The sequence below is a fragment of the Bufo bufo genome, chromosome 1, assembly GCF_905171765.1.
Source record: "Bufo bufo chromosome 1, aBufBuf1.1, whole genome shotgun sequence".
In the NCBI taxonomy this organism is placed as follows: Eukaryota; Metazoa; Chordata; class Amphibia; order Anura; family Bufonidae; genus Bufo; species Bufo bufo.
In genome coordinates this window covers 645338812-645363727 of record NC_053389.1, presented here as the reverse complement: position 1 = coordinate 645363727, position 24916 = coordinate 645338812, and the positions used below count along the sequence as shown (strand labels likewise).

General features: G+C 43.9%; 1 protein-coding gene and 1 long non-coding RNA gene across 2 annotated transcripts in view; one reads left to right on the top strand and one right to left on the bottom strand.

The window, feature by feature from the left end:
• Window positions 1-10193, bottom strand: part of ZNF280D (zinc finger protein 280D) — a 92926-nt gene extending 82733 nt beyond the window's left edge. The window contains exon 1 of the mRNA XM_040413908.1: window positions 9473-10193. The gene's annotated coding sequence lies outside the window, so the exon portion shown is untranslated. The remainder of the gene's footprint in view (window positions 1-9472) is intronic.
• Window positions 9466-24916, top strand: part of LOC120985772 — a 119210-nt gene continuing 103759 nt past the window's right edge. The window contains exon 1 of the long non-coding RNA XR_005775577.1: window positions 9466-9600. This is a non-coding gene — a long non-coding RNA (uncharacterized LOC120985772). The remainder of the gene's footprint in view (window positions 9601-24916) is intronic.

Sequence of the window (24916 nt, the reverse complement as noted above, 5' to 3'; positions counted from 1 at the left end):
GTTATGTCTGGAAACTTGTTTTTGGCGGGAAAAAACTGCTGTGTTTTTGCTATTGAATGTCATTGAAGCTCTTATGTAAGTGGAAGTGGTAGCTTGGTAATTGTTTGTGCTGAGTTAATCCACTCCACCCCTCTTACTAGAAGGTTCCAGTCTAGCTAGAAATTTTATATAAAGAGAGCAGTCAGAGCCCCTAGTCTTCTGCAGTTAGGGACCAGTTCTTGGAGGGGAAGACTGCCATCTGCATGAGTGACCAGAAAAAGATGCTGAGATGGGGACGCTGAGCACCACACCATGGGTCACCAGCCCTGTGACCAAGGAGCCAGCCGGACTACTAAGACACAGACCGTGGGCCTCCAGCCTTTGGCCAGGGTATCAGCCTTGTGAGAGAAAGAGGGATAGCTAGCTCGGGCCTTTCCTCAGCATCAAACCCTTCTTCTGCCAGGGAAAAGACTGGAGAAGCCTCGCCTGTATTGTTGTGCACCTAAATTCCTCCAGTAAAGAAGTACACTGGTTACCTGCAGACGCTGACACTATGGACTTAATTCCCATTGGGGTGCACCACGTCTTACCATCGCTTCCGGAAAGCAGCAACACATGGCGACACCTCGACGGTGTCCGGAACACCTAATGTAGCATTGGAGCCACTCCAAACCCAGCCACTCCATGAACTCTACCAGACACAGAGATGCCCATAGAGTGGCCCAACCTTCTGCTGAACATACATGTGTAGGACTGATATAGCTTTTTGAGAAAGGTAATGTCGGCTTAGGATTCTCCAACTTGCGTGGGCACATGCCATCAATTCTCTGAAATGTGCAGAGTCAACTACATGGAAATAGAGGGACTGTAGTACCAGCAACTTGGCCAGGTGCAAGTTGCTCTTCTGCACCACAAGATTAGTGCATGCATACTGTTGTCTTACTCTTTTTGCAATTGCCTCAGTGAGCGATTGCTGTCAAAATAAGTGACTAGGAGGAGGAGCATCTGGAGCAATAGAAGACACTGAATTAGATATGAAGGAAAGACAACTTCCTGCTGCTGATGTTGACAAGCCCTGACTGCTGGAGATGGGGTACAGGACGGTGGGAGATGCAGTGGTTGCTGTATCAGGGTGTAAGACTAAATGAGTGGCATGGTTTTTCCACGCCTCTTTATTTCATGATGCTCCAGGTGTTGACACAGGGCAACCGTGCCAACATTAGCACACTGGCCGCACCTCACCTTCTGCCCACACATCCTGCATAGAGCCACGCTAATGTCCCCCAGCGACTGCGTGAAATATTCCCACACTGTCGAGTATTGAATTTTCCCTCCACCACTACGTGATGGCTGCTTGCCGCTGCTTTTATGAACCCTTGCACTGCCAGTGTGCTCCTCACAGGTAGTCTCCTGACTAGCAGAGTACCCCTCCCGCATTTGGCTCCAGATCTCCCACTGCTTGCACCCTGCCAACCTCACCCCCTGATGATGACGATGCCCCCTCTTCACTCAGCTCCCACGTGTGATTGGATACATCATCTACATATGTTTGCAAGTCACTTTTGTCACCCTCACCCGTCTCCTGCGCACATCCCTGACCTCTCGCAACATGTGCTCCCACCTGACTGTCATCATTGGCAATTGGGCACCTAAAGGAGTCCACAGTGCACTGTCCTCAAAAAGGAAATTCGGATTAGTTTAGAATCTAAGTCTTCTTAAACTTTGGACCGATTTCCGTTGCTTTGCCTCACTCAACAGCACTACCGGTAATCACAATCAGTTATTTCTCTGCTACAGCCAATACTCTGGAGATGGACTGCAAAATTAAAATAAAAACGAAGATCTTCAAACCAAAGAAAGACAAACAGCATCCAAAGAGTGCAGATCCTACTTCACAATGGATAACAAGATAAAAAAACACGCCAGTTCACAGAGTTTTTGGGCACTTTTCTGCCTCAAGATCAGCTCCAAAAAACACCTTAAAAAGCCTACCGCAAGCTGCTGTATTTTCTCTGTCCAAAAACCATACAGTGACTGAACTGAAGACATCCTGATGCATTCTGAATGGATTGCTCTCCATTGAGAATGCATTAGGATAAAATTGATCAGTTTTTTTCTGGTATTGAGCCCCTAGGACGGAACTCTATAGCGGATAAGTTTAAACCTAGTGTGAAAGTACCCGAAGAGAGCACAATTTGGCCTAAAAATGTATAAGCTCTGTGAGAGGGAATCTGGCCACACCTATAAATTTAGAGTGTATGACAGCAAAGATACCCAATTTTACCCTGCTGAATGCACCCCTTCCCTCAATGTGGCAGGTAAACTTGTACGTCAGGCACCTTTCAGTCAGAAAGAAAGCGGCATGTGGCACTATACGCCGCAATCAAAGAGGCCTGCCCTAGCCTTTTGTCAAACAAAAATTGAAGTCTGGGGAAATAAAGGGCCTTTGCAATGGGGAAATCCTACTTGTAAAATTTCGAGTCATAAAAGATGTCCTCATAATTACATCTATACATTAGACGCCTTATTCCTGTGCGCGGCACAAATACCTGCGTCTGTAAGCATGTCTGCATACAGGATTACAATAAATATATGGGTGGGGTGGACCTTGCAGACCAAATGCTGCAGCCCTACAGGGCGGTCAGGAAATCCCGCATTTGGTATAAGAAACTTGCAGCCCACCTCATGTAAGTAGCCCTATATAATTCATTTGTCATGTTCCGAAAAGCAGGGAACCAAGGAACATATCTTGAATTTCGGAATCAAATCATTAAAAATGTTATATTTGGAGAACAGCGCGAGGATAGCAGCGGGATAGCGTCATCTACTCATGCCAGCAGAATTATCCCAGAGTAACATTTGCCATCAGAGGTTTGTTTCCCCCTACTACAAAAAACTAACAAAAAAACCACAAAGCCCAAAAGAGATGTTACAAGAATGGGATACGGCAGGATACCATATAATATATCAATGTGACACCTGTCCAGATACGCCTGGACTTTGCATTAAGCAGTGTTACCATATTTCCCTAGATTATTAATATAAATAATTTACATTTTTTTAGTCCTTCTTTGCACCTTTGGCCATTTTTTATTTATTATGCAATCCACTGTTTTTTAACACTCCACATTTAATTATATTAATCAACCAATTACAATTTGGAAAATAAGACAAACTCCAAAATGTAAAAGTAAATTCTCATTATTCCCTGAATACCGTAAACTAATAAACTTCTTATTACACCCCTAGATAAATACTTGAGGGGGTGTAGTTTCCAAAATGGGGTCACTTTTTGAGGGGTGTCCACCTCAGGACAACTTCAAATGTGACACAGCGCCTCAGATTAGCCCATCAGTACCCCCATCAGACTAAAATAAAAAATCATCTTACCTGTCCTGTGTGCTCACTACACCCTTGAAAAATTCCTTGGGGAGGCGTGTACTGTAGTTTCCAAAATGGGGTCACTTTTTAGGGGTTTCCAATGTGGGGTACCTCAGAGTAACTTCAAATGCGACACAGCGCCTGAAAATGATTCCAGTGAAATCTGCCCTCCAAAAGCCATTACGTGCTCTGCCGTGTGCCCATACAGCAGTCGACAGCCACATATGGGGTGGTTATGTAAACTGCAGAATCAGGGTAATAGATATTGAGTTTAGTTTGGCTGTTAACCCTTGCTGTGTTACAGGAAACAATAGATAAAATGGAAAATCTGCCAAAAAAGTGAAATTTAGAAATGTAATCTCCATTTTCCTTTAATTCTTGTGGAACAACTAAAGCGTTAACAAAAATCTAAGCCTTCACAAAATTCAAAGCCTTTTAATGTCTTAAGAAATGTAAATGACATTTTCAAAACGATGTCAACATAAAGTAGAAATATGGGAAATGTAAAGTAATAACTATTTTGTAAGGTATCATTATCTGCCTTAAAAGCAGAGAAATTCTAATTCTGAAAATTACTACTTGATTTTATAAATAAAGGTGGTTTATATAAACTCAAATTTACCATTAACATAAAGTACAGTGTGTCACAAGAAACCAGTCTCAGAATGGCTTGGATAAGTAAAAGCATCCAAAGGTTATTACCACATAAAGTGACACGTCAGATGTCACTAAGGTGTCCAATTTCCCAAATATGCTGTAGGAGGGTCGGCTTGTCTGCCAGTTTCTAGATCTGACCATAAAACATTAGACACCTATCCTGAAGATGGCTGGCTATCTCGCTCAGTTCATTAACCAAGCCCGCTGCCTTCCCTGTCTGCATCAGCCATGATAGAGAAGTTATTGAACTGTGTCAAGCCAATCACTAGTCACATGCCCACAAAGAGAGGAGAGAAAGCTCCAAATGAGCGAACTCTCATTGAGTGTGATGAACTCTGCAGAAACAAGATGTAGCTGAAAGATGTCATCATGGCGGTCTGCTTTTAGAGGAGGCATCACTGGATGTAATGTAGTGCTGTATACTCCTGTATGTGTGATAGCTCTGAATGTAATGTCCATCCACTGGGGGTGGAGTGCACCACACAGGAAGTGGGCCTGTCCGTTTTAAAATGCCAGTCCCAGTCCGGCCCCGACGGCTGGCAAATTCCTGCATGCAGCATTATTTTTGCCAACACCACTAGCAGACCAGAAGCTTATCTACACCAGAAAGGGCTGAAATTGTTGTGGAGTTCAATGCCACCACACACCAGTTAGAAGTCATGGGAGCCTGTGGTGAAAAATATAAAACTGATGTAAAGTCCTAGCCTGAATGTTAATGTCAATGACATCTATCATGGTAATGTCAGCTCTGGGAGGAGCAAATTCCTCTCAGGCTTGAATAATGACTCAGCTGATTCTTAAAAGGGGTTATCCAATACTATAAACTGCCCCCCCATATGCCAGGCCCCTCACAGGGAATCTATTTACCCCACTTCCTGTGCCACTCCTGGTCCCCACACTGCGACTGCTGCTTCACCCCGTGCACCGATGAAAACATCCGGGGGGGGAGGGGGAGCAGCCTATGGCAGGCGGGGATGGGGACGAGCCTTCCTAGCATCGCGGGTTACCCTAGGGAGGCTAGCCTCTGCCTGCTCCCCTCTCCACCCCGCCCGCCCCAAATGTTTTCATTGGCGCACGGGGAGAAGCAGCAGCAGTGGTGGGGGAACAGGAGCGGCACAGGAGGCAGGGTAAGTATATTCCCTGTGAGGAGCCCAGCCTATTGGGGGGGGGCAGTTTATAGTATTGGATAACCCCTTTAATATTTGTCTCTAGACCAATATTCCAAGCCTGAGACAAATGTGTCCAGTCCAGAGACAACACCACGATAGACATCACTTTCCATTTCCTAAATTCACAGTGTACCATGGATCCCAGATTCCCTATGGAGACCAGCATGTGAGGACATCTGGCTTGGCAGTCACCTTACATGGTACCCAGTAGTGGATAATATGCACATTACTACATTCTGTAAGGTGAGCTGCCTTCTTATACACCACTAGCATTAAAAGTGGCCGATGTTCCGACATATTACTTGAGCTGTGGTCCTCTCACTTTTTCTTGTCCTTTTACATTATTGGGTAATGAGTACAGTGAAACCTCTTTAAAGGATAACTCATTTTTTAATTTAAAAAAAACAAACAATTTTAGCATGTTACTGCAGCAGCAGCATTATGCATAAAGCAATCTTTAGTTTCTTCACATACCACTTTTCTCTTAGTAAAGGCCGTTTAAACATTTACAATATGAGGATCTTCTCAAGATGGCTCCTCTGCCAGTTCTCTGAGGCAAAAACTGCTTTCCCTCACTTCCCATATACACTTGCTGTAGCCAGCAGCTCCCTGCCAGCCAATCAGATTGGATTACTGAGAGACACGCCTCCTCACTCTGAAGCCTAATGCAGGCATGCAGTGAGAAGGACCGCCCCTCTGTCCTCCTAGCCAGAGACAGACAAGCCATAGCAACTGTCTTAAGGGAGCAGTGGAAAGGGACAGGGGACTTTAATGAAAGCTGTTATTATAAGGTAATTACAGATCTTTTGACAATCATTGAAAGACTAAGTCAGGTATACATGCCTAGCTCTAATAAACTAGCAAATAAAAAACTAATATATGAGTTACACTTTAAAGGGGTTTTCCGGGAATACCAAACTGAAAGGGGTTGTCTGGGTTCAGAGCTGAACCTGGACATCCCCATATTTGCACCCAGGCAACACCCCTGATGTTCGCATCAGAGCATCTCATGCTCCGATGCTCTCTTTTGCCCTGCGCTGGATAGCGCAGGGCAAGGGCTCTTTTGTTTACAATACCACACTGCCGGGCGGAAGCTTACGCCCGGCAGTGTGTTCGGTGATGTCACCGGCTCTGATGGGCGTGCTTTAGTGTTTTACTGACTAGGGCAGCGCTAAAGCCCGCCCATCAGTGCCGGTGACGTCACCGGGCTTCCTGGCAGCCCCATGGAGAGCCCGGTTCGTCACTGGAACTCCTGAAAATGCCTTTTCCCTGCGCAATTTAGTGCAGGGCAAAGGAGAGCATCTTTCATGCTCCGATGCTCAAGTCAGGGGGGGCTGCCTGGGTGAAAATGGGGCTATGTCCGGGTTCAGCTCTTTAAGGGTACAGCTACACAGCTGCCTCATCTCCCCCCCCTGCTCTGCTTGTCAGGGATTATGATCCTGAATACAGTTTAATATGATCTTTGGCTGAATCTGTAGGAATGGAGCTCATGAGGAGACATGAAGTACAGAGAGGAGGCTGGGTGTATTGAGCGCACTTGAATGCAGTCTCCATTACCACAGCCCCACATTACCACAGTGGGGGGGAAATTCCAAACTGGTGATTGATCTGATTGGTTGCTATGGGCAACTAAACCAGTCTTGATAAATCTCACCCAATCTGTCCTGTCCGTCCTCCCTGTCACCTCATGAGCTCCATTCCTACAGAGACTCAGCTGAAGATCATATTAAACTGTATTCAGGATCATAATCCCTGACAAGTAAAGCAGATAGGAGGATGAGGTCGCTTTTTACCTCATTGTTGTGAAGTAACTTGTCCTCTGTGAGATTAGGACAGGTTTTGTGTGTACTAATAGGACGGCGGCCCTTTTATTTCCTCTGATTGCTCCCCATACAAAATGAGCCATTATAACTAATGAAAGGTATTTGGGAATATATTTATAATAAAGTAATATTTAACTTTTTATAAATTCCCTGTGAAGCCCTTAAAGAAAACTAAAACTACATGGAAAAGTGATGTTCTTAGAGGGGGGAAGGGGGTCTTCTCAAATAATATAGCCAGTATGCATAATATATGGTGGAAGAGAATTTGTTGGAAAAATTGGCTCTGAATAAGGGTCCATTCACACGTCCGCAAAATGGGTCCGCATCCGTTCCACAATTTTGCAGAACAGGTGCGGACCCATTCATTTTCAATGGGGCCGGAATGTGATGTCCGCATCCACATTTGCGGATCCCCCAAAAAATAGAACATGTCTGCAATTGCGGACAAAAAAAAGGCATTTTCTATGAGAGTGTCGCGATGTGCGGTCCGAACGCACATTGCCGGTCAGTGCTTTGCGGATCCGCAAAACACATACGGACGTGTGAATGGACCCTAAGGGGGTGGTCTTCTCGAGGATGATGGCCACTACGTATAATATATGGTGGAACTAAAAATTTGTGAGGCTGCGTTCACATTTTGGTCAAGCTGTTCCAGCTGCCTGATCTGGCACAAATGCCGGCAGTTGGCCAGACCAAAACCCATAGCATGCAACGTTTTTTCTCCGTCTGAAATATGGCATTTATGCCGTTAAGTGTCCAGATCACTGCCAGGCATCATTGCAGTCAATGGGAATCCAGCAGTGAAGTAAAGAATCCAGCATTGCCAGATTCGGTGAAATCTGACAGGCTGCTCTCTGCCGGAAATGTGAACATGGCCTTATAGAAAAATCAGGTCTGGATTAAAGGGTGGTCTTCAGGGAAGATGGCCACCATGTATAACATATGGTGGAACTGAAAACCTGCCTGGTCTGAATAAGGGGGTGGTCTTTTATATGGTGGAAGAGAAATTTTAATTTAAAAAAATTGGGTCTAGATAAGGGGGTGGTCTTCTCGAGGAAGATGGCCAATATGTATAATATGGTAAAACAAAGATTTTGTTCGAAAATTGGGTCTGGATACGGGGCATGGCTTTTGAGGGAGATGGCCACTATGTATAATATATGGTGGAAGAGAAATTTTGTTCGAAAATTGGGTCTGGATACGGGGCATGGCTTTTGAGGGAGATGGCCACTATGTATAATATATGGTGGAAGAGAAATTTTGTTCGAAAATTGGGTCTAGATAATGGGGTATGTATATGTATAATATATGGTGGAACTGAAAACCTGTGTGGTCTGGAAAAAGGTGGTCTTCTTGAGGAAGATAGCATATATATGTATAATATATGGTGGAACTGAAAACCTGTGTGGTCTGGAAAAAGGTGGTCTTCTTGAGGAAGATAGCCAATATGTATAATATATGGTGGAAATGAAAACCTGTGTGGTCTGGAAAAAGGTGGTCTTCTCGAGGAAGATAGCCAATATGTATAATATATGGTGGAACTGAAAACCTGTCTGGTCTGGAAAAAGGTGGTCTTCTCGAGGAAGATAGCCAATATGTATAATATATGGTGGAACTGAAAACCTGTCTGGTCTGGATAAAGGTGGTCTTCTTAAAGAGGTGGTCTTCTAGAGGTATCACTAAGTGGAAAACGATAACTGGTGGGTGCAAACAAGAGACATTTATTATCCGGTAAAGGTGAAATACATGGAATAAATTGTTCAGAACGATGAGGAAACATCCTTTAATAGTTTTGTAACACTTGCACAGAATATAACAGGTATTCCAGTATCTGCTGTAAAGTGGGAGAAGATTAAGCTGACAGGTTGGCACTTTCCTTTAGCCTGATGTGGCACGGTGCCACCTCCCTGTGCTCCCGAGTCTGCTGTGACTGGAGGGAGGGACTGTGACTCCACATCTCCTCAGCAACTGAGATTGTATAAATCACGCATTACTACTATTATTATGTACAGTAGCTGGCAGCAGATGAGCTGCGACTTATTAAGAAGCAGTCAACAAGAGGCGCAGGTAGCGCACACAGCAGAGCCTGGGAGGGGAGCTCCTCGCCTTCCGCTGCCAGCCACCATCCTCCTTTTGTGTGGCGGCAGCACCACCACGGACAGCTCGGAGGGCGAGCGGCGGCGGCCGCCACACATAACGCACGTCAATTTAATGACAGGAAATTCGTCCGTGTGACGCTTAATAATCTCTCCCCACACACAGCCTTGTGTGTACAGGCAGCGGCAACAACAGGCACGGCTCACCAAAGATGGCGTCCGACATAGTCGCTGGTCGGCAAACCATCTCTGGTCTTTACCCACCTCCCCCTGCGATGTGCCTAAGCTCGGCGACTCCAGCGGAGGCCTAGAGCCACGGCCACGGAGACGGGCGGCTGCAGCGGGGATGGAATGAAAGCAGGCTTACCGTGGTAGCTATGGCGGCCAGCAGGGCACAATGGCTCGGGCAGCTTGGAAGATAACGCGCTTGCAAACCGCGCTGGGGCTGCTAACGGGGAGTTCGCGTGAACTCGCTGCGGTGAATGCTGGGTAATGGTAGGTCGGACAAGGCTGTTTGTGTGCTGGAGGCGCGCAGGCCGGGGAGCATGTGCCGTCCTGCCCCGGCACAGCGCCATTTGTAGGCTGGAGGCGCAGTGCGATGGAAAGGGGAGTGCACAGCCCCATGTGGAGCCCACAGACTGCCAGAACGCCATGATAGGGCACCAGCTGGAAGAAGCAGCCTGGGACACTGCTCCCAGCACACACACAATGCATTACTTTTAGATAGATTTTACTGGGAAACTATTTTGAATTTGTTGGTGATTGTTTTTGAAAGGCGCTAATAGTCTTCCAAGTTATTTGAAGGCGCTTGTACTTTTTAAAGTTGTTGGAGGGCGCTTATAGTTTTCAAAATTGTTGGAGGGCGCTTATAGTTTTCAAAATTGTTGGAGGGCGCTTGCAGTTTTCAAAGTTGTTGGAAGGCGCTTGTACTTTTTAAAGTTGTTGGAAGGCGCTAATGATTTTCACAGTTGTTGGAGGGCGCTTGTAGTTTTCAAAGTTGTTGGAAGGTGCTTGTAATTTTCCAAGTTGTTGGAGGGCGCTTGCAGTTTTCAAAGTTGTTGGAGGGCGCTTGCAGTTTTCAAAGTTGTTGGAGGGCGCTTGCAGTTTTCAAAGTTGTTGGAGGGCGCTTGCAGTTTTCAAAGTTGTTGGAGGGCGCTTGCAGTTTTCAAAGTTGTCGGAAGGTGCTTGTTTTCAAAGTTCGAAGACGCTAATGGTTTTCAGAGTTGTTGGAAGGCGCTTGTAGTTTTCAAAGTTGGAAGACGCTTATAGTTTTCAAAGTTGTTGGAGGGCACTTGTAGTTTTCAAAATTGTTGGAGGGCGCTTGTAGTTTTCAAAGTTGTTGGAGGGCGCTTGTAGTTTTCAAAGTTGTTGGATGGCGCTTGTAGTTTTCAAAGTTGTTGGAGGGCGCTTGTAGTTTTCAAAGTTGTTGGATGGCGCTTGTAGTTTTCAAAGTTGTTGGAGGGCGCTAAACATTTTCAAAGTTGTTGGAGGGCGCTAAACATTTTCAAAGTTGTTGGAGGGCGCTAAACATTTTCAAAGTTGTTGGAGGGCGCTAAACATTTTCAAAGTTGTTGGAGGGCGCTAAACATTTTCAAAGTTGTTGAAAGGCGCTTGTAGGTTTCAAACTTGTTGGATGATGGTAATCATTTTTAAAGTTGTTGGAAGACTGGCCCATAGCAACCAATCAAATTCCACCTTTTATTTTCCAAGGGAGTTGTCAAAAATAAAAGGTGGAATCTGATTGGTTGGTATGGGCAACTAAGCCAGTTCTACTTTACACCAGTTTGACAAATGACCCCAATAGTTTTCCAAGTTGTTGAAAGGCGCTTATAGTTTTCCAAGTTGTTGGAGGGCGCTTATACACTGCTCAAAAAAATAAGTCTGTGGTGCAACGTGACGTTGGTGGATAGAGCGAGACGTGATGTCCCAGATGTGCTCAATTGGATTCAGGTCTGGGGAATGGGCGGGCCAGTCCATAGCATCAATGCCTTCATCTTGCAGGAACTGCTGACACACTCCAGCCACATGAGGTCTAGCATTGTCTTGCATTAGGAGGAACCCAGGGCCAACGCACCAGCATATGGTCTCACAAGGGGTCTGAGGATCTCATATCGGTACCTAATGGCAGTCAGGCTACCTCTGGCGAACATATGGAGGGCTGTGCGGCCCTCCAAAGAAATGCCATCCCGCACCATTACTGACCCAATGCCAAACCGGTCATGCTGGAGGATGTTGCAGGCAGCAGAACGTTCTTCACGGCGTCTCCAGACTCTGTCACGTCTGTCACATGTGCTCAGTGTGAACCTGCTTTCATCTGTGAAGAGCACAGGGCGCCAGTGGCGAATTTGCCAATCTTGGTGTTCTCTGTCAAATGCCAAACGTCCTGCACGGTCTTGGGCTGTAAGCCCAACCCCCACCTGTGGACGTCGGGCCCTCATATCACCCTCATGGAGTCTGTTTCTGACCGTTTGAGCAGACACATGCACATTTGTGGCCTGCTGGAGGTCATTTTGGAGGGCTCTGGCAGTGCTTCTCCTGTTCCTCCTTGCACAAAGTCGGAGGTAGCGGTCCTGCTGCTGGGTTGTTGCCCTCCTACGGCCTCCTCCACGTCTCCTGATGTACTGGCCTGTCTCCTGGTAGCGCCTCCATGCTCTGGACACTACGCTGACAGACACAGCAAACCTTCTTGCCACAGCTCGCATTGATGTGCCATCCTGGATAAGCTGCACTACCTGAGCCACTTGTGTGGGTTGTAGACTCCGTCTCATGCTACCACTAGAGTGAAAGCACCGCCAGCATTCAAAAGTGACCAAAACATCAGCCAGGAAGCATAGGAACTGAGAAGTGGTCACCACCTGCAGAACCACTCCTTTATTGGGGGTGTCTTGCTAATTGCCTATAATTTCCACCTGTTGTCTATCCCATTTGCATAACAGCATGTGAAATTGATTGTCACTCAGTGTTGCTTCCTAAGTGGACAGTTTGATTTCACAGAAGTGTGATTGACTTGGAGTTACATTGTGTTGTTTAAGTGTTCCCTTTATTTTTTTGAGCAGTGTAGTTTTCCAAGTTGTTGGAGGGCGCTTATAGTTTTCCAAGTTGGAAGACGCTTATAGTTTTCAAAGTTGTTGGAAGGCGCTAATCGTTTTCAAAGTTGGAAGGTGCTAAACATTTTCAAAGTTGTTGAAAGGCGGTTGTAGGTTTCAAACTTGTTGGAGGGCACTTATAGTTTTCAAACTTGTTGGAAGATGGTAATCATTTTTAAAGTTGTTGAAAGACTGGCCCATAGCAACCAATCAAATTCCACCTTTCATTTTCCAAGGGAGTTGTCAAAAATAAAAGGTGGAATCTGATTGGTTGGTATGGGCAACTAAGCCAGTTCTACTTTACACCAATTTGACAAATGACCCCAATAGTTTTCCAAGTTGTTGGAAGGCGCTTATAGTTTTCTAAGTTGTTGGAAGGCGCTTATAGTTTTCCAAGTTGTTGGGGGGCACTTATAGTTTTCCAAGTTGTTGGGGGGCACTTATAGTTTTCCAAGTTGTTGGGGGGCACTTATAGTTTTCCAAGTTGTTGGGGGGCACTTATAGTTTTCCAAGTTGTTGGAAGGCTCTTATAGTTTTCCAAGTTGTTGGAAGGCTCTTATAGTCTTCCAAGTTGTTGGGGGGCACTTATAGTCTTCCAAGTTGTTGGTGGGCACTTATAGTTTTTCAAGTTCGGGGCGCTTATAGTTTTCCAAGTTGTTGGGGGTCGCCTATAGTTTTCCAAGTTGTTGGAGGGTGCCTATAGTTTTCAGAGTTGTTGGAAGACACTTTTAGTTTTCAAAGTTGTTGGATGGCGCTTGTAGTTTTCAAAGTTGTTGGAATGTGCTAATCATTTTCAAAGTTGTTGCAAGGTGCTTGTAGTTATTTCACACTTGTGACAGATAAGTAGGTAGATGTTCCTGAATAGTGCGACCAACCTTACCTAGCATCACGCGACCTATGAACCAGGTGGTACAACCACACCTGTATATACATCTAATAGGGTCACTTGCTACACACACACACACACTAGTGTCCATCCACACTGATTACTGTGCCCTTATTTCTGACTTGCAACTTATTAGCAACTACCAGCTAGCAAGCCAGACTTCTAGCCCAGTCCCTCAACTGTACAGAGGATTTATTTATTACCCTTCTCTGTGCATTTTTGAGACTGGTTGCCTGATGGTCACAGACTGTGACATATAGGCTTTTTGCCCCCCTTTAAACAGACTTTAAATAAAGGTTTTGTTTTTTATTTTTAAACGTTCATCAGGCTGTGAATTTATTAAGGTGCTTGTAGTTTTTAAATTTGTTTCAAGGTACTTATCGTTGTTAAAGTTGTTGGAAGGAGCTAATAGTTTTCAAAGTTGTTGGAAGGCGCTTGTTGCCTTCTTTACAACCTTTTCTTAAATTTCTGTGACGGTTTACTTTATATCTTTATCAGAAGTTTACGGAATCTTCCAACTTAGATTTCATGACTATGCCACATCGTTCCCTCCACACCCATGATTTCCAACATGAAGATGGAACATGAAAGACATTAATTGTCCAAAATAAATTTGAAAAATGTTGAACATCACAATTTTTCTGTGTCGGATTAAAAAAAAATTATTTCACTTTTAGTTTGAAAAAGTGTCCACTATGAAAAAATTTATCATATTAGAAAAGGTGTTTTATGCAGTTTTTTTTTAAATAAAATTGTAGTTGGTTTTTATCATGACGTCATGTTGCTTTTTTTCAAATAGCAGCATGCTCCTGGAAAAGTAAACATTTGAAAAAAAAAATGCCACAAAAACATAGTTTATGTAATGTGTATTAATACTGTTGAAAAAAGACATCAGTCCATTGAGTTCAACCAAGGGATAGGTGGGGACACTAATTTAGAAAAAGTGGAGTGAGACCATTTTCATAAGCATTAATGTCATTTAGTAACATAGTTTATAAGGCCAAAAAAAGACATCTGTCCATCCAGTTCAGCGTGTTATCCTGCAAGTTGATCCAGAGGAATGCAAAAAAAAAATATAGAATAACTCCCTGGATCAACGACCCCTCTCTAGTAGCTATAGCCTGTAATATTATTACGCTCCAGAAATACATCCAGGCCCCTCCTGAACTCTTTAAGTGAACTTACCATCACCACCTCCTCAGGCAGAGAGTTCCATAGTCTCACTGCTCTTACCGTAAACAATCCTTTTCTATGTTTGTGTAGAAACCTTCTTTCCTCCATGTCCCCTCGTCACAGTCCTGGGGATAAATAGATGATGGGAGAGATCTCTGTACTGACCCCTGATATATTTATACATAGGTATTAGATCTCACCTCAGTCTTCTTTTTTCAAAAGTGAATAACCAAATTTTGATTCCAGTAATTACTTTAGTACACTTTTGTACACAGTACTCCATGTGTTGTCTGACTAGTGTTTTATGGTAGGACTATGTTGTCATCACGGGCATCTATGCCCCTTTTGATGCAACCCATTTTCTTATTGTCCTTGGCAGCAGCTGCCTGACACTGGTTTTTACAGCTTAGTTTGCTGTTCACTAAAATTCCTAGGTCCTTTTCCATGTCAGTGTTACCTAGTGTTTTACCATTTAGTATGTACGGGTGACTTGCATTATTCCTTCCCATGTACATAACCTTACATTTGTCAGTGTTAAACCTCATCTGCCACTTATCTGCCCAAGCCTCCAATCTATCCAGATCCCTCTGTAGTAGTATACTGTTCTCTTCAGTGTCAATTACTTTACACAGTTTAGTGTCATCTGCAAAAATTGATATATTACTGTGCAAGCCTTCTACAAGATCATTAATAAATATAATGAAGAGAATAGGGCCCAATATTAACCCCTGAGGTACTCCACTAGTGACAGTGACCCAATCTGAGTGTGTACCGTTAATAACCACCCTCTGTTTTCTATCATTGAGCCAGTTACTTACCCACATACAGACGTTTTCTCCCAGTCCGAGCATTCTCATTTTATATACTAACCTTTTATGTGGTACAGTGTCAAATGCTTTGGAGAAGTCCAGATATACTACATCCATTGATTCGCCGCTGTCAAGTCTAGAACTTACCTCCTCATAGAAACTGATTAAATTAGTTTGATATGACCAATCACGAAGCCATGCTGATATGGCGTTATTTTCTTATTTTCCTTGAGGTACTTCAAGATAGCATCTCTTAGAAAACATTCAAACAGTTTAGTCTACTTTCACACTCTCGTTTTGGGCAGATCCATTCATATAATACAACCGTCTGCATCCGTTCAGAACAGATCCGTTTGTATTATCTTTAACATAGCCAAGTCTTGAACACCATTGAAAGCCAATGGAGGACGGATCCGTTTTCTTTTGTGCCAGATTGTGTCAGTGAAAACGGATCCGTCCCCATTGACTTACATTGTGTGCCAGGACGGATCCGTTTGGCTCAGTTTCATCAGACGCAGCATTTTGGTGTCCATCTCCAAAGAGGAATGGAGACTGAACTGATGCATTCTGAGCGGATCCTTTTCCATTCAGAATGCATTAGAATGCAAACTGATCCATTTTGGAGCGCTTGTGAGTGTGAAACGCGAGTGTGAAAGTGGACTTGCCCACAACAATGGAGAAAAAAATATTTAATAGCTTTGCTTTCTCCTCATCGCTCTATGCAACTCCCCCCTCATTACTCTGTAAAGGGCCGATACCTTCAGATTTATACTTTTTACCATTTAAATAATTGACGAACATTTTAGGGTTAGTTTTACTCTCTTTGGCAATTTAATCTCTCTGTCTCTAGTGTGGCTGCTTTTATTTGTTTTTTTTACATATTCTATTTTTTTTCCTTATAGTTTTTCAATGCTTCCGTGCTACCCTCCTGTTGTAGTGATTTTAAATGCTTTATTTTTGTCATTTATTGCTTTCTTTACAGTTCTATTTATCCACATTGGTTTCTTTTTGTTCCTTAACCTTTTATTCCCATAAGGTATGTACCTCTCACAATGAGATTTTAGGATGCTTTTAAAAATATCCCATTTTGTGGCTGTATTTTTATTTTTGAGGACTTTCTCCCAGTTAGCTAGGCCTATGGCCTCTCTTAGTTGGCTAAATTTTGCTTTTTTGAAGTTTGGTATTTTTGTTCCTCCCTGAAGAAACGCTCTTTTGAATGACAATTGGAAGGTTATTACTTTATGGTCACTATTTCCCAGGTGTCCCCAAACCTGCACATATGTTGTTCTGTCAGGTCTATTGGTTAATACTAAGTCCAGTATGGCCGTCCCTCTAGTCGGGTCCTGAACCAGTTGGAAAAGGTAATTGTCTTTGGTTATTGCCAAGAACCTGTTTCTTTTATGAGATCCACAGGTTTTAGTTTCCCAGTCTATATCTGGGTAGTTGAAGTCCCCCATAATAACCACCTCATTATGATTTGCCGCCTTGTCTATCTCGTTTAGTAGTAGATTTTCTGTGGACTCTGGTATATTAGGTGGTTTATAGTAAACTCCTATTAGTATTTTATTATTGATTTTGCCTCCATGTATTTCTACCCACAGTGACTCCACATGTTCATGTCCCTCACTTATATCTTCTCTGACTGTGGGCTTTAGACAGGACTTTACATAAAGGCAGACCCCTCTCCGGTTTTGGCGATCCCTTCTAAACAGACTGTAACCCTGTACATTAACTGCCCAGTCATAGCTATCATCCAGCCATGTCTCAGTTATTCCTGCATTATCATAGTCCTCCTCACACATCACTAATTCCAGTTCCCCAGTTTTATTAGTCAGGCTTCTGGCAGTAGTATACATACAATTAAGAGGTTTATGTATATTTTTACCCTACACCTTTCCTTCTGAACTGTTCTAGTCCCTTCTTCCATTTCTCCCCCAGTCCCATTACCTCGCCCCTAGTCTCTATCTGCACTATCTTTCCATCCTATAACGTAATTAACCTACCCCCCAGTCCCTAGTTTAAACACTCCTTCAACCTTCTAGCCATCTTCTCCCCCAACACAGCTGCCCCTTCCCCATTGAGGTGCAGCCCATCCCTACGATAGAGCCCGTAGTTGACAGAGAAGTTGGCCCAGTTCTCCAGGAACCCAAACCCCTTCTTCCTACACCAGTTCTTGAGCCCCTTGTCAACCTCCCTATTCTCCCACTGCCTTTCTTGTGTGGCTCGTGGTACAGGTAGTATTTTGGAAAACACTACATTTGAGGTCCTTGTTCTAAGCTTTTGACCTAAATCCCTAAAATAATTTTTATGGATGCTCCACCTACCTCTAAGGCTACTTTCACACTTGCGTTCGGTGAGGATCCGCCTGTTATCTGCACAGACTGATCCGCACCTATAATGCAAACGATGGTATCCGTTCAGAACGGATCCGTCTGTATTCTATGTAAAAAAAAAGTCTAAGCCTAATTGTTAGTCGGAATGATCCGTCCTGACTTTACATTGAAAGTCAATGGGGGACGGATCCGTTTGCAATTGCACCATATTGTGTCAACGTCAAACGGATCCGTCCCCATTGACTTGCATTGTAAGTCTGGACGGATCCGTTTGGCTCCGCACGGCCAGGCGGACACCAAAATGCTGCAAGCAGCGTTTTGGTGTCCGCTTACAGAGCGGAATGGAGGCGGAACGGAGCCAAACTGATGCATTCTGAATGGATCCTTATCCATTCAGAATGCATTGGGGATGAAAGGATCCGTTCGGGGCCGCTTGTGAGAGCCCTCAAACTAATCTCACAAGCGGAACCCCAAACGCAAGTGTGAAAGTAGCCTAACTTTGTCATTGGTTCTGATATGGACCATGACTGCTGGATCTTCTCCACCCCCTCCCAGTAATCTGTCAACCCGATTTGCGATGTGTCGAATTTGAGCGCCAGGAAGACAACACTCCGTTCCACGATCCCAGTCTTTGTGGCAGATCGCCCTATCTGTACCCCTAATAGTTGAACTTTATCATTGATAAAGACTATTATAAGTCGAAACGTGGCAATTGTATGCTGCTTAGCTAAATAAATACACCAGATTTTTTTGCAAAATGGAAGAGTGCTGCGGATTCTTTTAATTTGTGCTATACTAAGGGACCCTTAGCCTGGATCTCGATCTGCGAGCACCACGTTTGGACCTTGATTATTGGTACTGGATGCAATTGTACTTTTCCCTATGGTGGGGTATGTAGTGCTGCTTACTATGATGTTTATGAGCCCCTAATACTTGAGTTTCCCACTACCAGCACCTGTATGGCCTGCCTTGGTCTCCTGGTACCCTGCTTACAGGAGCTGACATTCTCCTGACTGATAGAGGAAGTGTCCGGCTGCAGCAGTGCTCTCCCTGAACTGACATCCTCCTCTTCTGCCAACCTTGCAAACTTGTTGGGGTGTGTCAGATCAGAGCTAGCCTCCCTGGCACTCTTCCCTCTACCCCGCTTTCTAACTGTTATCCAGCTACCTACCTCACTTACCTGAGCCTCTTCACTACCACTCTCCTCCACATCTACCCCATAGAGTGCTTGCTCAGTGAGCAGCAAACTCTTTTTCCCTATAGTCAACGCTTCTCAGTGTTGAAACACGCCCGGTTGTATACACGATGTGCGATTCCAAACAGGCAATTTGCTCACATTTTGAACAAAGATATGCACCCTCAAACGGCTGTTCCAGGACTGCATACATTAGACAATATGTGCACTGGACTGCGTTGTCAACAATGGAACACATACTAAATGGGGATTACGCTAGAAAAGAGAAAAAATACAATATAGTGCAGTGATAAGAATTTAACTTACTGTAGTCCCCTCCTAAAGTCCCTGAATCTCAAGTCACGTAATCTAAAGTCACACACTTAATACAAACACACACTGGAAATCAAACATGCGAACGCTCATAAACTCGCGTTGTTTGTATAAGTACAGCTCTCAAACTAGACAGCTTTTTTTTCCTCTGGATTTAAAGGGGTTGTCGAAGTTATGGCAAAAATATATATAGCACTGTAAATCTGATGGGCAGCAGTATATAACTAAGATAAGCAAGTTTTAGGCAATTTTTTTAAATATATATTTCATCATTTCCCTGGTTCTCTTCTGGCCCTTTGTTTACCTGCAATAACAACAATCTCTGAGGTTTTCCTCATAAATATGTGCCCCTCCTCCTGCTCTGCAAAGGGAGAGAATAACACTGCTGCCCTGAGTGACATGCCTGACAGCTGGGAGACTCAGCAGCATGTTGTATGTGTAGGACTACAAGTCCCAGCTGTACAATTACACTGCTGATACACACAGGATATTTTCCCTACCTGTTCTTGTGCAATGCTCTGCAGAACTCCTCTAGTCTGTCACCTCCTGTGCCCAGCATTTGTCTCCTCACTGCCTGCAGCTACTCAGTAAAGCCTTCAGCCCTGAGTCTGTGCTGCTGAAGGGGTTAAGAATCCAGGGAGAGAGCAGATGGCAGTGCAGAGGGGTGTGGCCAGCACAGTGACATCTCGTGTACAGACAGGGGCGTAGCACTGAGGGAAGGGGGGCCCAAGCTGAAATCTTGCACCAGGGCCCATGAGCCTTTAGCTACGCCCCTGTGTACAGACACATTTCTGCTCTCTTCTCCTCAGAGCAGGGAGAGAAGCTGACATCACAGGTCATGTGACCCTCAGTGAAATCTGAGAAAGCAGCAACTGGAGATAAATTAAGTGAATTGTAAAGTCCTTATATTTGCCTAGTTAGAAACATACAAAGAACAAAAAAATAACTCGGACAACCCCTTTAAGCCCTTTTTAAAACTGTCCACTGTTCCTGCTGTGACCATGTCCAGAGGTAATCTATTCGACAGATTCACAGTTAATACAGTAAATAAGCCTTGACGCTTCTGAGGGGATTTTACATGGAACAGCTTTCCAGCATATTTTTGTATGGCTATTTTTACACTCGCATTTGGTGCGGATCCGTCATGGATCTGCACATACGGATCCGCACCGATAATACAACCGCATGCATCCGTTCAAAACGGATCCATTTGTATTATCTTTAACATTGGCCAAACGGATCCTTCTTGAACGCCATTGAAAGTCAATGGGGGGGCGGATCCGTTTTGCATTGTGTCAGTGCAAACGGATCCGTTCCCATTGACTTACATTATGTGTCAGGACGAATCAGTTTGCCTCTGCATCGTCAGACGGACACCAAAACGCTGCAAGCAGCGTTTTAGTGTCCGCCTCCAGAGCAGAACGGAGCAAAACTGATTCATTCTGAACAGATCCTTATCCATTTAGAATGCATTAGGGCAAAACTGATCAGTTTTGGACCGCTTGTAAGAGCCCTGAAACGGATCTCACAAACGGAATCCAAAGCGCCAGTGTAAAAGTAGCCATATATATATTTATATAGGTTAATTATTTCCCCCCTTAGACATCTCTTCTCAAGACTAAATACATTTAATTATTTTAATCTTTCCTCATAACTAAGACCATCCATGCCTCTTATCAGTTTAGTCACTCTCCTTTGTACTCTCTCCAGTGCCAAGGCATCCTTTCTGTGGACTGGTGCCCAGAACTGAACTGCATATTCACCCAAATCCATCTCTATAAGTGACTCTCCCAGTGTTATATCCCCTAGGACATATGATGCACGGAGATTATTACTACCAATATGCATAACTTTACATTTATTCACATTGAACCTTATTTGCCAAGTTGATGCCCAATCACAGCTTGTAGTTTTTGGACATCTTCCATAGACTGTTTCCATAGACATATTCCACAGTACTACATAGCTTGATGTCATCTATAAAAATAGAAATGGTGCTATTAATCCCACCCTTGTTATCATTAATAATTTAAATAATAGGGGACCAGCACTGAACCTTGGGCTACACCACTTATAACCCGGGACCATTAAAGGGGTTGTCCGAGTTATTTTTTTATTCTTTCTATGTTCCTAACTAGCTGTGTTTTTGGTGGATACTCAGACACTGCTTCAAAACAGCAGAACTTCAGCTGTGTTTTTGGTGGATACTCAGACACTGTGCTTCAAAACAGGTAAGGAATTTGTTAGACAGGTTCTTGCTATTGTCTGTGTTATGGTTACCTGCACAATTGCTTGTAGAGGTTATTCGAAGAGGGGAAGGAGTCCAATGGCAGCGACACAGGAACTGGGGAGCACGGAAACGGAATGGATGAATGATCCCGATATGCAGGAATGGCGGTGGCTCAATGGACCCGGTAAGGTCCACATGGTAGATGAGTGCCGAAGAACGAGGAAGGCAAGAGAGTAGTCAAGCAGTCCTGGGTCGGTACACGGGATGGCAGGTACAAGGATTTAGGATGAGGCAGGAGAGTAGTCGGAGGCAGAGTTTGGTACACGAGCAGGTTAGCAGACAAATACTGAGAGGCTGAAGCAAGACTACGGCTGAGATAGCTCAATAATCTGGCAAGGGAGGAAGTGACATGGTCTTCCTTAAATAGGGCGTACACAGATCTGATTGGTCAAACCAAAAGCAGGAAAATTCAGGTCAAGGAGGTGGTTCAAAAAGTAGCAGAAACTGTCCAGGAAGCTCTGTGGTCTAATGAGCAAGGCTACAGCCTAGGACGCCGGAGTCTCCCGGCTCGATCCCTGACAGTCTGATTGCAAATAAGCATAGGTCATTAAGGTGTTAAAGGGATTCTGTCATCAAGATTTTCGATATGGAGCTGTTCGTATCATCCTCTCAGTCTCCATTATCTAATTAAAAATATACTAGTTTTACCCCCACCTGTCCTTTTCATTTTGGATAAAAATCGGTTTTATTAATATGCTAATTACCTTACTAGCGTGCCCAAGGGGCTGTTCCTCCGGCCATTTGTGCCCAGCCACGCCCCTTATCTTGTAGCCCAACGCCGACCCACTGCTAATTATGAACTCCTCACCATCGCCGATGGTGCGCCGTAATCTCGCGCATGCGCCCTAAATCCACTGGTCAGCGCCCGCGCGGTGTCCTGGCAGCAGCCTCAGCGAACGAAGCGCGCATGCGCCAGCTGTTTGCGCACTTCGCCGGCGGGCGCTGACCAGTGGATTTAGGGCGCATGCGCGAGATTACGGTGCACCATCAGCGATGAGAGGAGTGTATAATTAGCAGTGGGGCGGCGCTGGGCTACGAGATAAGGGGCGCGGCTGGGCACAAACGGCCGGAGGGACAGCCCCTTGGGCATGTTAGTAAGGTAATTAGCATATTAATAAAACCGATTTTTATCCAAAATGAAAGGACAGGTGGGGGTAAAACTAGTATATTTTTAATTAGATAATGGAGACTGAGAGGATGATATGAACAGCTCCATATCGAAAATCTTGATGACAGAATCCCTTTAAATTTGTTGTTTGGGGGGGAGCTTTTGTGGGAGTGTGTGTGTGTATATATAGCAACATAGTACAGTCCTCATCAAAAGTTTAAGACCACATGAAAAATGCCAAAAAATCATATTTAGCATGGCTGGATCTTAACCAGGTGCCAAGTAGAGCTTCAACATGCAACAAGAAGAAATGGGAGTGAGACAAAACATTTTTTGAGCATTCAATTTAATGAAAACAACGAATAAACTGAAACAGGCTTCAGCTGATCAAAAGTTTAGGACCACACCTTCAAAAAAAAACTAAACCCCCCCCCCCCCTCAAAACAGAAATCCAACTTCCAAACATGAACTCAGTAATGAGTAGCTCCGCCGTTATTGTTTATCACTTCAAAAATTTGTTTCGGCATGCTTGATGCAAGCGTTTCCATGAGGTGAGTGGGAACATTTCTCCGGTCCCGCCCCCAACACACTCCACTGCCCATACCCCTGAAGACGCCAAGTGTTTGGCGAAACATGTCGGGGGCAGAAAGTGATACATGTGGGATATTTTAGCCAGCCAAGACATGCCAAACTATAAGTTTCTATACTATAACATATACAAGTGAACACTAGGAGGGTACTCACTGCTAGTAGGCAGCGTACTGTGAAGCAAACAGTGAGCACCAAACTAAGTACGGCAGGAGCCGTGGGGAGACAGTGGAGACAGTTAGGCAGCCACCAGTGAAGACTGCCCCCCAGTGGTCTACTGCAATACTCAGATCATTATTCAGTAACAAGGCATACATGGCTGATAATTTTAATCGAGTTAGTTCTAAGTTAGGCATTTTTAAGGACAAGTAATAAATGTTAATTTTTAGTACTTTAATAATAAGGGTTAATCCAGAGACAATAATTGGTCCTAGTGACCATTTGTAAATAACCAAATTATACGTCTCAACACGTATTAGAGGGTCAAATGTAAATAAAGTTGCAAAAGCAATGCTCCAAGGACTCAGTCTGGCCCCCTAGTACTTGAACTTTCTCATTTGCATATGAATAAAAATGCAGATATCGCTGCAGCTCTTTAACATAGAGATAAAAGAGAGGCTATCGTTTTAATCAGCATAATAAACCCTACCAGACAGTATGACAGGTTTGATAGGGTTGATCATGCTGACAGAGGCTCTTTAAAATAGGTAAATAGCTGTGTTCTCTTCAATGTTTACCTGCGCGCCGTTTACATTGTAGTGGTGGTGCAGTATAACTACAGATTCCTCTCCCATTTACTTGAATGGGATGAACAGTTGTAATTACATTGCACTGCCCCTGCAAGGGAGACAGCCTGCAGGTAAACACTGAAGAGAACGTAGCTCTCACAATAGCACTGCAGCCCTTTCAAAAAGCTGATTGATGTGTGTGCCGAGCGTTGGACCTCCACCAATCTGAAATTAATTACCTATAATCAGGATAGGGCATCGGATCCAGGAATCCAGAATATCCCCTTCAAGGGGTTCTCCGGGAATTAAGAAAAAGAGAATACTTATTATTAATAATATTACTTTTCTATAAATATATTCCCAAATACCTTTCATTAGTTACAGTATAATGATTTGTTTTGTCTGGGGAACAATCATCAGGAGAAATAAAATGGCCGCCATCATATTAGCACACACCAAACCTGTCCTAATCACACAGCAGGATGAGTTACTAAACAACACTGAACTAAAGAGCTGCCTATCCTCCTCTCCTACTTGTCAGGTATTATGATCCTAAATACAGATAATAAGCTCTTCACTTCAGCTGAATCTCCATAGGAATGGAGTTCATGAGGAGACATGAAGTACAGAGAGGAGGATGAGGCAGCTTTTTAGCTCAGTGTTGTGAAGAAACTTGTCCTGCTGTGTGATTAGGACAGGTTTTGTGTGTACTAATAGGATGGCGGCCATTTTATTTCCCCTGATGATTGCTCCCTAGACAAAATTAGCCGTTATAACTAATGAAAGGTATTTGGGAATAGATTAAAAATAAAGTAATATTTAAGTATTTTCCTTTTCTTAATTCCCGGAGAACCCCTTTAATGTAATATCACCCAGCTCTACTGGGGGCCTATGCACCTGATCTTCTTAGATCCTAGCAAAGCCTCAGTTTAGAACCATGGATGGGGTTATGTCCTGTCAAAAAGTGAGATTTAAAAAGGCCTTTCCTTATCTCGTAGAATCAGATTTGTCCATGCCATTAAATATACTGCTCATCCACGATCATTTATGCACTATAATGTGTGCACATTTTAATGTTCATATTAAAGTCGAAAATCCTGGTCTGACCACTGGTCTAATGAACGGAGCTTACAGCATTACAGATCCCTATGACACTATTAGTTTGGATTATTAGACCTGTGGTTAGGCCTAGATTTGCAGCTGTAATATGAAAGCTAAAATGCGCTCACATTACAACCCTCTAAATGAGGCTTAAAGATCATGTCAGTATCACTTTAAGTAGGGTTGATCTGTGTGTGCACAT